General features: G+C 40.9%; 1 protein-coding gene across 4 annotated transcripts in view; it reads right to left on the bottom strand.

Moving 5' to 3' along the window:
• Positions 1 to 12,571, bottom strand: part of LOC115774456 (eyes absent homolog 4-like) — a 49,841-nt gene that overhangs the window by 27,273 nt on the left and 9,997 nt on the right. Inside the window, exon 1 of one of the 4 annotated variants that reach the window (XM_030721757.1) lies at positions 8,040 to 8,095. The exons of 2 other annotated variants lie outside the window; for them this stretch is intronic. The gene's annotated coding sequence lies outside the window, so the exon portion shown is untranslated. Of the gene's footprint in view, positions 1 to 2,107; positions 2,450 to 8,039; positions 8,096 to 12,571 lie in introns of those variants that run through there. One more of the 4 variants, XM_030721756.1, reaches the window with a different exon arrangement.

The following is a 12,571-nucleotide window of genomic DNA, read 5'->3' on the forward strand; positions in this document are numbered from 1 at the left end:
CAAACGCACACCCTTGGCTAAATTCAAGCAGTCATTTGCACATTATCGCAATCACAGGTAAGTATACAGAGAAAGTGCACAGCTAAGCAGATTCTAAACTCCAGGTATGTGGGCATTTCTGTGTGTGTGTGTGTGTGTGCGTGTGTGCGTGTGTGTGTGTGTGTGTGTGTGTCTGTGTGTGTGTGTGTGTGTGTGTGTGTGTGTGTGGGGTGAAACACTGTGCTGTTATGGTTCTGATTAGAGGGTCCTGCTGCGAGTGAATAAGAAGCAGCACTTAGCTGTTTAAGACAGGGTTCAAAGGTTAGCCGGTGCCCTAGTATGGATCACTTTACACACACGCATGCACATACTAAGTCACACACACAAGCCACTTTCATGTCACGTTTCATGCTTTACTGAAATTTAACAAGGCTGTCAGTCACGACATCAGCAGCATGGCCGTGAGAAACTGCAATCCACATGTAACTTACACACAGGGCTACATACAAACGCAGGTGTACACACAGCCCGCGTGCACGCACACACACACACACACACACACACACGCACTCAAACTTGAAAATACACAACCCGGGCTGTTTCTGTCCCGGCATGATCTGTGAAAGCAGACGCGGGCTTTGATCCTGAAAAGCTTTTCTCGTTGCGCTTTATCCCCGCAAGCTTTCTCGCCGTGTCGACCGCGGTCTAAGTCTCTCACCTCTCTTAACATCGCTCCACTTTTATCTTTTTCCAGTCAGATTCAGGACCACTAGATTCATGTTTAAAAAGATTTCACGCATCAATTTTACTCTCTCACTGATGTAATCATTTCATAATTTCTTTTTAACATAATAAAATGATCAAAAGCAGTTTTTCCCCCGATCAGCATTCATTTTTTCCACATTTGATGAATCCAGACTTTAACCATTTTTAATGGACTATATTGGTTTTATCCAATCAAATCCCAATAAAACGACACTAGTGCTGCTGATTTATGGTGTTCACCAAGTCCCACATTTAGATTCACACAACACACCAAGTTTAATCTCAAATACTGAAATGGCGCACCTCTAAGTCCACGCTTTGGTGGCCACTATGCCCGAAGACCCCATTTGTGTCACTTGAGCCATTTAAATAGGTGACCTTTGACCTGGTTGGCCAGGCGACCAGTCTAGAACACTACCTACCCACACTGAACACTCCCTATGGGATAATACAAGTGCTACAGGTAATTAGCACTAATAACAATGATTTATTAAAGGGAATTATACACTGCTGTTTGTGTTACTAATGATGTTTTTTTTAATCTAATGATGTAATAATAACATGAGGCTTGGTTTGACCTTAAGAGGCACTAACGCATATGAGAGAGGCAGAAATAAGCAGAAGCAGCTCTAATTCTAGTCATAGTTGTGTTTCCGTCTTTTTGTTCTTCTAACAAGCTCACCACAGAGTCCAAAAGTGTTCATAAAAAGGTTTTTAATTTGTTTTTGACAAATTGTGGAAGCTCTGTGCAGGAAGGAGATGGAGAATGAAGAACAATGCAACGGGACATCTAATATCTGTTCAACTGTGAGTTACACACACACACCTGATATTTGATGGCTTTTAGATTTTTTTTACACTCAACTATGGCTAAGATTTTAGGACCCAAATTAAAAACCTTCAAATAATTTCCGTTACACTTCCACTTTGACAAAAATTGACAAAAATTGTCACATTTAAATTTTAATCTTTTATTTTTAAAAATTGTGAAAAATATAAATGATGCGGCATTAAAATTAAAAAGCAAAGTAGAATATTTTACTATATATGAAAATGATAATTTAACACTTTTTGAATTAAAAGCACAAAGAAAAAACATATTTACAAAGAAATACGGTAAAAGCATGTATTATTTAACTAAAACAAATAACACTGCTGTTACCATAACTTTTTTTTAATGTTTTATTGTGCTAAATGAGCCAAAAATGATGCTATATTAAATGTCAAACTTACATTTATTTATAAATGTGCAAAATAGATAAGAATATAGAAAAGACCTCAGTTGCTTGAATACAAATAACCAGCATCAGTCTGAGCGTGAAACACACTCACTTCCACACAGGCTGAGGGATCCTTTTCTTACCTCAGGGTGTAATCGGGTCCGTTAGCAGTCCTTTACTTCCACAAAGCATTACAGAGCTGCATGATCCACCAGCTTCCCCTTTACAGGCAGGCTTGTTGGTTTCTCACACGCAAGTAGAAAACACACAACCCTTGTCGCTGTCTACCTGCCTCTCCTTGCTTTCGCTCCAGGTGTTATCTTTATCTTTCTTTTTTTTTTTTTTTTGGTTTAAGGGAGAAAATGCCGTCTTTTTCTCCTTTCACTCAGAAAAATATCTAGGGGTTAGAAGATGTTGATCGCACATAAACCAAGCGCTTTCTCTTCCTCTCTGTCTCTGAGGTCAATCCATGCTCAGCTTCTGTCTTCTCGACTCCAGTAATGGGGAACATTTCACTCGTCCCATTTCCCTCGTCCCATTTCCCTCCTCCTCTGCCTCCTCCCCCTCTTTTTCTCTTCTCCTCCTCCTCCTCCTCTCTCTCTCTCTCTCTCTCTCTCTCTCCCTCTCAGCTGTCACTCATTACAGGCTCACTCAAGCTTATGTTTAAACTCAAAGAACTTTTTTAAATGTAACAGATGTCATCTTTTTATGCGTAGGTCCAATCCTAACATAGGCACAATTAAACTTAATTCCACGGCTAGATTATAAATGAAAACATAATGGAAGCGAATTTAAATGAAAAACACAAGGAACTAAGTTAGGAAACATCTGAGTTGTACATGGAGGTTTCCTAAAATCTAAAACATCCATGTATATAACTGAAATCCTGCTGATGGCAGCTCTGGTGTGACTACTTCCATGAAGCTGACATGGTGTGGATGCAGTGTCAATGTCTTGCTGTGCAGTAGAAAGTACAGGCCAGACCATAAACTTCACACCATGCAGTTGAACCCCCCTCCACACACAGACACACACACACACCCTCCCCTATTTTGCCCACAGCACACATAGACTCACATGTTCACCTGAGCACACACGCACTCAGACACACACACTTTCAATCTGTTAACTGGAAACACACGGCTGTACATGTCACATGTGAAGTGTAACTGAGCTCATGCAATAGGCTGAGTGTAAGACCAAAACACACACACACACACACACACACACACACACACACACACACACACACACACACACACACACACACACACACACAGTTTAATTAGTCTGAAGATGGCACTCTTTCACTAACTTAAGTTGTTATTAGGGGAGACAAACAGGGGTCAAAGTGGGCTGGAATGATCGGGAACGCCATTATGGCACTGTCGGTTAATGAGCAGTTAAATCATATTTTGTCATTATGGGATGGAGATACTTCCGCAACAATAAGAAAATAAATACAATCCATCTTTTCTTCTTCTCATCCCTGGAATGCATTCAAGGTGCGGATGTAAAGTGGCGGTTGGTGTTTCAACAACTACGCAGCGTGACAGAAGAGGAGCGAGCATTAATAGTATTATTTTCAGTGGGAAGTCATTTCAAATGCAACTTTTTAAGTAGCTCAATAAATATCAGCAAATGCACAAACTGTTTCTGCACAATTTGTCACAAAACGTGTCTGATAGTTAACAAAACAAAACAACGTTTGACACTCAGAGATGGACAAAGACATAAGAAAGAGGAGGGGAGGTGAGGACAGCTCCACAAGGGACATTTTGCTAAACATGAAGTTTAAATCTTACTCTCATAATTCATTTTCTTTTCTTTTCACAAAGTATACTTCTGTGTTATTGAAAATTTTGCAGTTTAGTGCAGGCTAAACTGGCTAGTTTGTGCTATCGTGGTGAAGTTCACTGTGATTCATTATATGCTGGACTGGTACACAGCAGACATGGTGTTCATTGTCAGTGTTAGGTTACATCAAGGGTAGCAGACATCAATTTATATTTGGTGTTGATGCTGTTTAGATTCACTCAGTGAATTCTACCTTTTATGCTAGCTTTGAAGTGGCTGGAAAATCAGCCATAGCTAATAAAACATCTGCTTATATCTTGAATTCAGTTGACTAAACTCACAGAGAGCAGTAAATTAGAGCAGCAGGACATGTCAGTTTATCGCAGCTTCACAAAACAGTTTATTATGCAATTTATTTCGAGGTGGCGCAGTGGTTAGCGGCGTTGCCTCAGAGCAAAAAGGTCCTAGGTTCAAATCCAGTATCTGGCCGTGGGCTTTCTGTGTGGAGTTTGCATGCTCTCCCCGTGTCTGCGTGGGTTCTCTCTGGGTAGTCTGGCTTCCTCCCACAGTCCAAAGACATGCAGTTAGTGGGGTTAGGGTAATGGTGATTCTTAAATTGCCCATGGGTGTGAATGTGAGTGCGAATGGTTGCCTGTCTCTCTGTGTTAACCTTGCAGCAGACTGGTGGCCGGCCCAGAGTGTACCCCACCTCTCACCTCATGGCAGCTGGGATAAGCTCCGGCAAGCCCACCCCCACCCCAACAACCCTGAATTGGATTAGTGGATGAACATGGATGGATGGAACTTATTCCTAAGTAATTCTTTTACCCATGCTGCACTGCTACATACACCCAATCTTAGGGTTCCCCACTGGCCAAATCCCACTTTACAGTACACTCACTAGGAGTGGAGCAAACAAAACAAAAGCAAATGATCATATACACCCCTAAACTGCACCACTGGAAATTTCTGACACTGACTTCACCATAATACCAATACTAGGATCAACTATATTACAAAACAAGCTTTTTCACCTATCTATAGTCACACAGGGTCATGCATACAGTTTGCATCTCTCACTGTAAATGTTGGAACAGAATTATATGAAAGAGGATTAGGACTACTGGAAAAACAAATTTGAGGATTACATTTTTTTTTTTTTCAGAATTCAAAGAAAAATCTAAGAATTCTGCATTTTTACTCAGAAATATAAAAAAGTTTCAAAGCTGAAAGCACTACCAAAAACAAAACAAAAAAACAAACATTTAATCCAAATGCATTTAAGGAGAAAAATATTTCCAAAAACAGCATAAGGCAAACTCTTGACATCTGACTCTCTTGATATTTGAATACTCTCTTGGAGAATCTCTTGGAGAGATGGCATTATTTAGTCCTGTTTACCCCAGAGGGGAAGACAGTTTAGTGCTCTTCGCTGACTGCATGAAGGTGCTTTGTGAAAAGGAGAAAAAAAACTAAACTAAAAACTACCTAAAAACTGCTTTGGGGTGGGATTTTAAGTTTTTATAAGCTGCGATACCAAAAATCTGAGACTGTGAGGAGAGAAAATTGCTTACAGGCATGAAGCATCTGTAGGACCCGAGCTTCATTTCCACTAAGCAGTTTATCACAGATAAATATCAGTGTTAGTCTGTTAGATTTTTTGTAAGTTTAGTTTAGCCTTTTCAGAGTATGTGTTATAATGAATGTGTATATTTCAGAAAGCTGTGATTAAAGTTATGTTTTGAAATTCCTCAATCCATTACAGTAGCTTGCTAACACACAGCTAATATTAGCTTTCTAACAGCTAACTAGATGTAGGGTGCCAAAATGTTCTTCCATCACAGCCCTCTACTCTACTCTTTGAGATTCATACACACAAAGAGTCACATTCATGAAGTTTCTTGTGATTTTTGAATTTTATCAGTTTTTTAAAAAATTTTTTAAATTATTTTTTGGCTGTTGTGCGCTGTTAATGATAGCAAGATGGTTCAATATCAACACACTTAAAATACTATCAAGAAAAATATGAGTGTAGATCTAAAACATGATGTATGTGCCTTTCATGCTGGTGATGCAACTTAAACTAGCCAATCAAAAATATGCTGAGTGTGGATTAATGGTCTTATTCATTCTTTTAATATACACTGCTCAAACACGGTGCATCTGCACTGCAACCGAGCAGAGTTGCAGAAATAAAAAACTCAGTCGGCACATAGACCCAGAAATGGTGGCTAGATACTACTATAACTAACAGAGTTTTAATTTGTATGAAGTGATCCGTTAACAACATTCAGAGCATTTTGAATGTTGCTGTGTGCGTACAAGGCAACACAAAATAGCTGAGCAGGAGTACTAAATGTATACAGGCCTAGAGACCAATCTGGAACAGAGCCACTGTCTCCAACTGCACTCCAGCCACCTTTAGCTCACTCACCATAGTGACAGCATGCAGCCCCGTCCCAAAGCATTTATCCCCAGCCCCAATAAACACCATGATTGATAGACTGTCTAGAGGACCTGTGTGCACAGATCAGGGCAAATGTCTGTTGAAAGTGTGTTATACGTGGATGCCGACATGCGTTCGTGCGTGTGTGCTGGACGTTTGAGAGTGAATGTGGAGGACTGGCTGTCAGAACAGATTAGGGTGTTGCCGAAGCGCTTGACAACTCAAGCACTTTATTATTAGCCAGCCTAGACCCGATCAGGAGGGGGTCGTCCAAAAACATCCCCGATGAAATATTTTCACAGCAAGTGGAGAAGGGAGCAGGGGAGGCGTCCCAAAACATGCCTGATGAAACACACACACACACACACACACACACACACACACACACACACACACACACACACGAAAAAACAAAACAGTAGTGGGGCACGGGCACATCTGAGCAGTGAAGTGAGCAAAGGAAGAGGGTATTATATTAGTCCAGTCAAATGTATTAGTACAGTGAAATTGTTGACTTTAGGAGTGTTTTTAAAGTGTGTGATGGAGGTGTCTTGCACATTTTAAAGAGGCCCTTGAGAATAACTGTGCTCTTCAAGTGGAACAACAAGCAGTTTATCTCTTGACCTCAGACAGGACGGCTGATTGAGACAGACCCTACTCCTCTTTTATCTCGTTGTGTGAAGTTTTCATGATTTTCTATTTTTTTTAACTTTGTCATTGCATTTTAAGTTCACTTCTTTAATGCCGATACAATTAGTTTATAGTTAATTAAACTGGACTTAAAAGAATAGGTTTATTTGCTCCTTTAGTCAAAAGTTAGATAAGAAGATCAAGTCAAGTCAGATCAAGTCTATTTTATTAAGTTGACCAAATTTGTTTACATTCCAGGTCTCCAAAAAACCCATTTCAAGACCAAAAATCCCAGCTAAGGCCCAGTTGGGCTAAGTTTAGTAAGCAAACCTTAGTCAGTGGTGGAAAAAGTATTCACATCCTTTGCATCCTTAGTAAATCCTTCACAGTAAGAGCACACTTTACGAGACCTATAATCAAGAAAAATGTGTTTATTAAAAGCAAAATAATTCAGTCCCAAAAAGATATCTCCAGTGACTGTTATACTAATATTATATCATTGGCTTATCAACTGGAACTTTCCGTTCCATTCAGTTTTATCTATATAGCACTAATTCAAAACAACAGCCATTACACTTAGATAAAAGCACAATAATTGAAGTAATGATAAGAGCAAGTATTTAGCAATAGAGTCATTGATTTGATTTCCAAAAAAAAAAAGATATATATATATGTGTGTGTGTGTGTGTGTGTGTGTGTGTGTGTGTGTGTGTGTGTGTGTGTGTGTGTGTGTGTGTGTGTGTGTGTGTGTGTGTGAGAGAGAGAGAGTGAGAGAGAGAAGCCAATTCTAAGCTAAATAGCTACTGGCTGGCAGCTATTACACAGACATGGGAACTGCATCATTCTTGTTTGCTCTGTATTAAATAAATCCTTAAAATAATATTATCTTTTAAAATAAACAGCTGAAAAGTCAGGATCATATAAGAAATTAGTTGTGTAGACTTTATAACATGTAGCTAATGGGACACAGAGGGACTGTCTTTGCACACATGCACAAACACAGGCATGTACGCATACACCTGTGCAACACGATCATCCAGCCATCCCTGCCTGCGCCATCGGCTGGTGTGTCAACCACAAAACATTCATGAAGGATGTTACTCACCACACAAACACAACCTCCATCTCAGTCTATACTCTGCATTCTGTCTCTCTTGCGCACAGCTACACACACAGAAGCACACACACAGTCACCCGTTTACCTGTCCCCTGCTCAAAGCTCTCTGCACTCCACGTTTGTATGAGTGGTTATCAGGGTGGTAACTCTATCCCCTTCCTTTCATGTAAAATACATTGTGCCGAGCCTCCACCCGCCAGCCCTTCCTCCTCCTACACCCCACAGTTCCCCCAGCCTGGGGAGGTGTAAATCTATCCCTCTCTTTATGCCTCCAAAAATGCCCCTTTTTCAGGTGTAGTAGGAAGCTATAAAGGAGGGGAAAAAAAGAAGTGAGGGAGTGAAAGGAAAGAACAGTCTGTGGAGCAGGGAAAAGGAGGAGGTGTTTGGGTGAAATAGGTACTCTCTGAAAACATCTCTCTCTGTCTTTCTAGCTAGGTATACCTCTTTTCACCTGAATATACTTACACAAATTTGCCAAGGACTGCGTGGTGTTGCTCACAACTTTAACTACACAGAAACAGAACCTAATTCCTACCTGACACGACTGACTTAGGATGTCTTCAACAAGCCGTGTGAGGTGAATTTGAATGTATTTGTACCAATATGATGAAGTTGGATAATTCATCAGCAGAATATGGACAGCATAACTTACCACAGTGCAGAATTGCACTGTGTAAATAGTTATTTTTAGAATAAGCAGTAGCTACATTATGTTAATCAATTAAAGAAAAACAGACGTAGAACCAGTTAAATACAAGCAAAAAATAAAAATATAGCCAACAGAAGGTCGCACAATCCCCTGTTCTGTTATCAGCTTCTCCAAAGGCAAACTGAGACTGTTTTTAAATATAAAAAAATAAATAAATAAAAACAATTCTCCCTCTTTTACAAGATTGCTCACAAAGGGCAGGCTGAGCTATTAAGGGTTGAGTGGATTGCCTGTAACGGGCCAGTGACTCTCTATCTGCCGCTCATATCTAGTTTTTGTTTAATGCTCAGCTACTGATATAAATTCAGCTTTTACAGAAAATTGTTTCTTTTTCATTTTGTTTTATTACAATACAAATTTGGGGCATTTATGCTCAGGCAAAACTGCAAATATCATCAGTGCACTTTACTCATTTTTAAGTCCTGAGCATTTGTTTTTATTCAGTCAAACTGCAGTAGTAAATCCAAGTTTGCGGGAGGAAATGCTGCAGAGGAGAACAGACCAATCTCCACCCTGCTCACCGTACTGGTGGTCTTCATATCTCCTATTTAAATTGGCTCCTCATTGTCTCAGGGAGTGATGGATCACAGACACGATTTAATGCAGCTTTACTCAGTGGAGACAAATGAAAAGTCAGTGATGGATGTGTGTGTGTGTGTACTGGTTCTGGGTTGTTAATTGTGCATTTGGCCTCAACTGGCCCTGCTCAGCTAATCTGATGAGAGTGATTAAAAAAACAACTGAGAGAAACCTAAACCACTCCATGGCTGACCAGACACACCACACACACACACACACACACACACACACACACACACACACACACACACACACACACACACACACACAAAACATCACTCTAGTACTTAGTGGTCTAAAACCACACTCCAGAACAAACAATTTAATATGAAGTTCTTTAAAGTCTGACAGCGGCTCAGATGGCTGCACAATGAATGATAGGTGCAATGCTGAAATCTTTAATTGATTAAACTGTTGGTTAAACTTTTTCAGACAAACTGACTAATCAGTTAATCAGCTGCCCTAAACTGATACAGAGAATATGTGTGACAGTGTGTGCCATTAAGTGACTCCCATATCTGTGCTGAGTTATGAAGTTATGAGTTATGAAGTCCCAAATTAGTCACCAAGGTAGATGTTGTGATAAACTATATCTGATGGCTTGATTTAGACTCAGAACCTTCTGGCGTGCCCCAGTTCCAAAGTAGAAATAACTTCACTACCCAAATCCCAGAAATTAATTTTTTTATTTAAAGAATCCATTTTGAATATTATTGAAAGAAAGTCAGCACAGTGACAATGGCAAAATTATTTGCAAATCTTCCCACATAATCAGATCACATGAATATATGTAATTTTAATGCCATACTTTTCTTTTGGTCATGCTTTCCTCACAAGCATTAGCTCTATAACTCAAAGCCCACAAATCACTGGTTTAAACCCTATGATGGAACCATAAAAAAACAGCACGTGATTGTGGCCCAACAAGGAAAAACACATACCAAACACTTTGACTTGGTGTTTGTATTGTATCTATTGTGCATTTTGCACAAACTTGTGAAAATTGGCCAATTGAAGATTAGAAAAATGTTGCCTGGTCTCATGAGTCTTTTTTGCTGCAACTTTCAGATCGTAAGGTCAAAATTTGGCTACACAACATGAAAGCATGGATCCACCCTGGCTTGAGTCAGTAGTTCAAGCAGCTGGTGGTGTACTGGTGTGGGGGATGTTTTCTTGGCACACTTTGGGCCCCTTGCTGTGCATCAACAGAGCCTACCTGAGTATTGTTGCTAACCATGTCCATCTTTTGATGACTACAGTGTACCCATCTTCTGATGCTGCTTTGAGTAAGATAACACACCTCAAATCATCTCAAGCCAGTTTCTTGAACGTGACCATTACTTCACTGTGCCTCAAATGGTCTCCACTGTCACCAGATCTCAATCCAGTAGAGCACCTTTGGGATGTGGTGAAATGGGAGTCATGGATGTACAGCCAACAAATCTGCAGCATCTGTGTGATGTTGTCAATAAAGACCAAAATCTCAGAGTAATGTTTCCAACACCTTGTTGAATCTGTGCCATGAAGAATTCAGGCGGTTCTGGAAGGCAAAAGGAGGTCCAACGCAGTTCTCACAAAGTATACCTAACAGTGTGTCAGGTGAGTAAATTTGTTCAGCCATTAGTGAAGTGGCACCAGCTGTTTCTTAACATTAGAAAGGTTTGGCCTGCTATGCTGGCTACAGCCAGAGTTGCAGGAATTGAACCATAAGAAAAGGCTCTTTGGGTCTTCTTCTGCACTGATGTATCATAGTGTGGCATGAATTTAGTTGCGATTACCAGCAGCAGCAGCATCTGCCGAGGCAGCAGCATCTGCCGAGGCTTCAGTTTGAACACTCAGGACTTAAGCGATTAGGTTTTCCAAAATATCCAAAAAATCCTCTTATATGTATGAACTCAATGAAACTAAGAAAAAAAAAAAATAGTGCAGTAAATTCTCTGCGGGCGTGAGAGACCTAAAGAAACTCAACACCAGCCTCCTGTAACACCCCCATCCTCAACCTGACCACAGCTACCGCACCCCCTGCTTGGTCGCCATACCATAGCACCCCATCACCACCACCAAACACACACATTCTGAATATAACCCCCCAAGCACCCACATCCCACCGGGGAGCAAAATCAATGGGATGTGTGTGCATCTGAAAAGACATCAGGTAAGAAAGAAAGAACTGAAAAGCAGGAAATGTGCATGCAAATACTCGTGTGTTGAGACTGAAAGACTAGACGGTCTAAATGCCCGTGCTGGTCATCACTGGAGTTGGTGTGTTTGTGAGTCTGTGTGTGCGTGTGTGTGTCTGTGGCGGCAGCAGCAACATCAATAATTAAAGCTAATCTCATTAGGCCTCAGATCCCTTTCAGACGCTTTTAATTAAATGATGAATGGCCTCCCAGCTGCCTGTTAAATAATGCTGCTCATGACATCACAGTGTGCATGCATGCGAGAGGTACAACATAAGGTAGATATCCTTGAAAAAAAAAAAAGACACAAGGAAAGACTTTCAGCCTAGAGAAAGGTGTGGTCTCACCCACCCACCCACACACACACACACACACACACACACACACACACCATCTGCTCGTGGATTCTTTATGCAGCCAATTATTAGAAGTTACGGCTGCCCTATGCACCACGGAGAGTGAACAGGAGTTAAATGTCTCAGAAGTGGCAAGCTGTTCCATCATACCAGGTCTTGAAACACTTCATATCAGCTTCCTAATAAAATCACTCACAATACCATATGTCTACATAAAAGGAAGGCAGATTGAGGGAAAAGAGAGGGACAGGCACGGAGTTTAAAAAAAAAAAAAAAGGGACAGTGACGAGCTTGGTGGGTGTGAGAAGGATAAAGATAAAGGAAAACAAAGAGGGACAGACACGTAGACTACAGACTGAACTTGGAGAATGAGAGCAACAGGTAAAGCAGAGGACAGGTAAGGGTGCCAAAGCGCCGCGGGCTCACAACTGTACGGACCTGGCTACAAAAACACCCATAATCCTTTCTGCTTCTCACCCCCACCCCCTACCCCCGCTCTCTCTCTCTCTCTCTCTCTCCCCTTCCATCCACCCCCTCCCCCGAAACCTCTCCACCCTCGCTCTTGGGCTTGCTCTGTATCGGATTGCTGACTTCACAATAGGGCCTGAATCATCACTCTGTAGCCAGAGAGACACAGAGAGACGAAGAGGCGGGCAGGCCAGCGGGGAAAGAGAAGGTGGGACAGACAGTCAGTCAGACAGATCGAAAAAAAAGAGAAAAGAATCAAGGACATGGAGTGCAAAAAAATGAAATCAAAAAAGTACCCCTTTTTCTCTTAGGATATCAGTGCTGC

The sequence above is a fragment of the Archocentrus centrarchus genome, chromosome 24, assembly GCF_007364275.1.
Source record: "Archocentrus centrarchus isolate MPI-CPG fArcCen1 chromosome 24, fArcCen1, whole genome shotgun sequence".
NCBI classification, from domain to species: domain Eukaryota; kingdom Metazoa; phylum Chordata; class Actinopteri; order Cichliformes; family Cichlidae; genus Archocentrus; species Archocentrus centrarchus.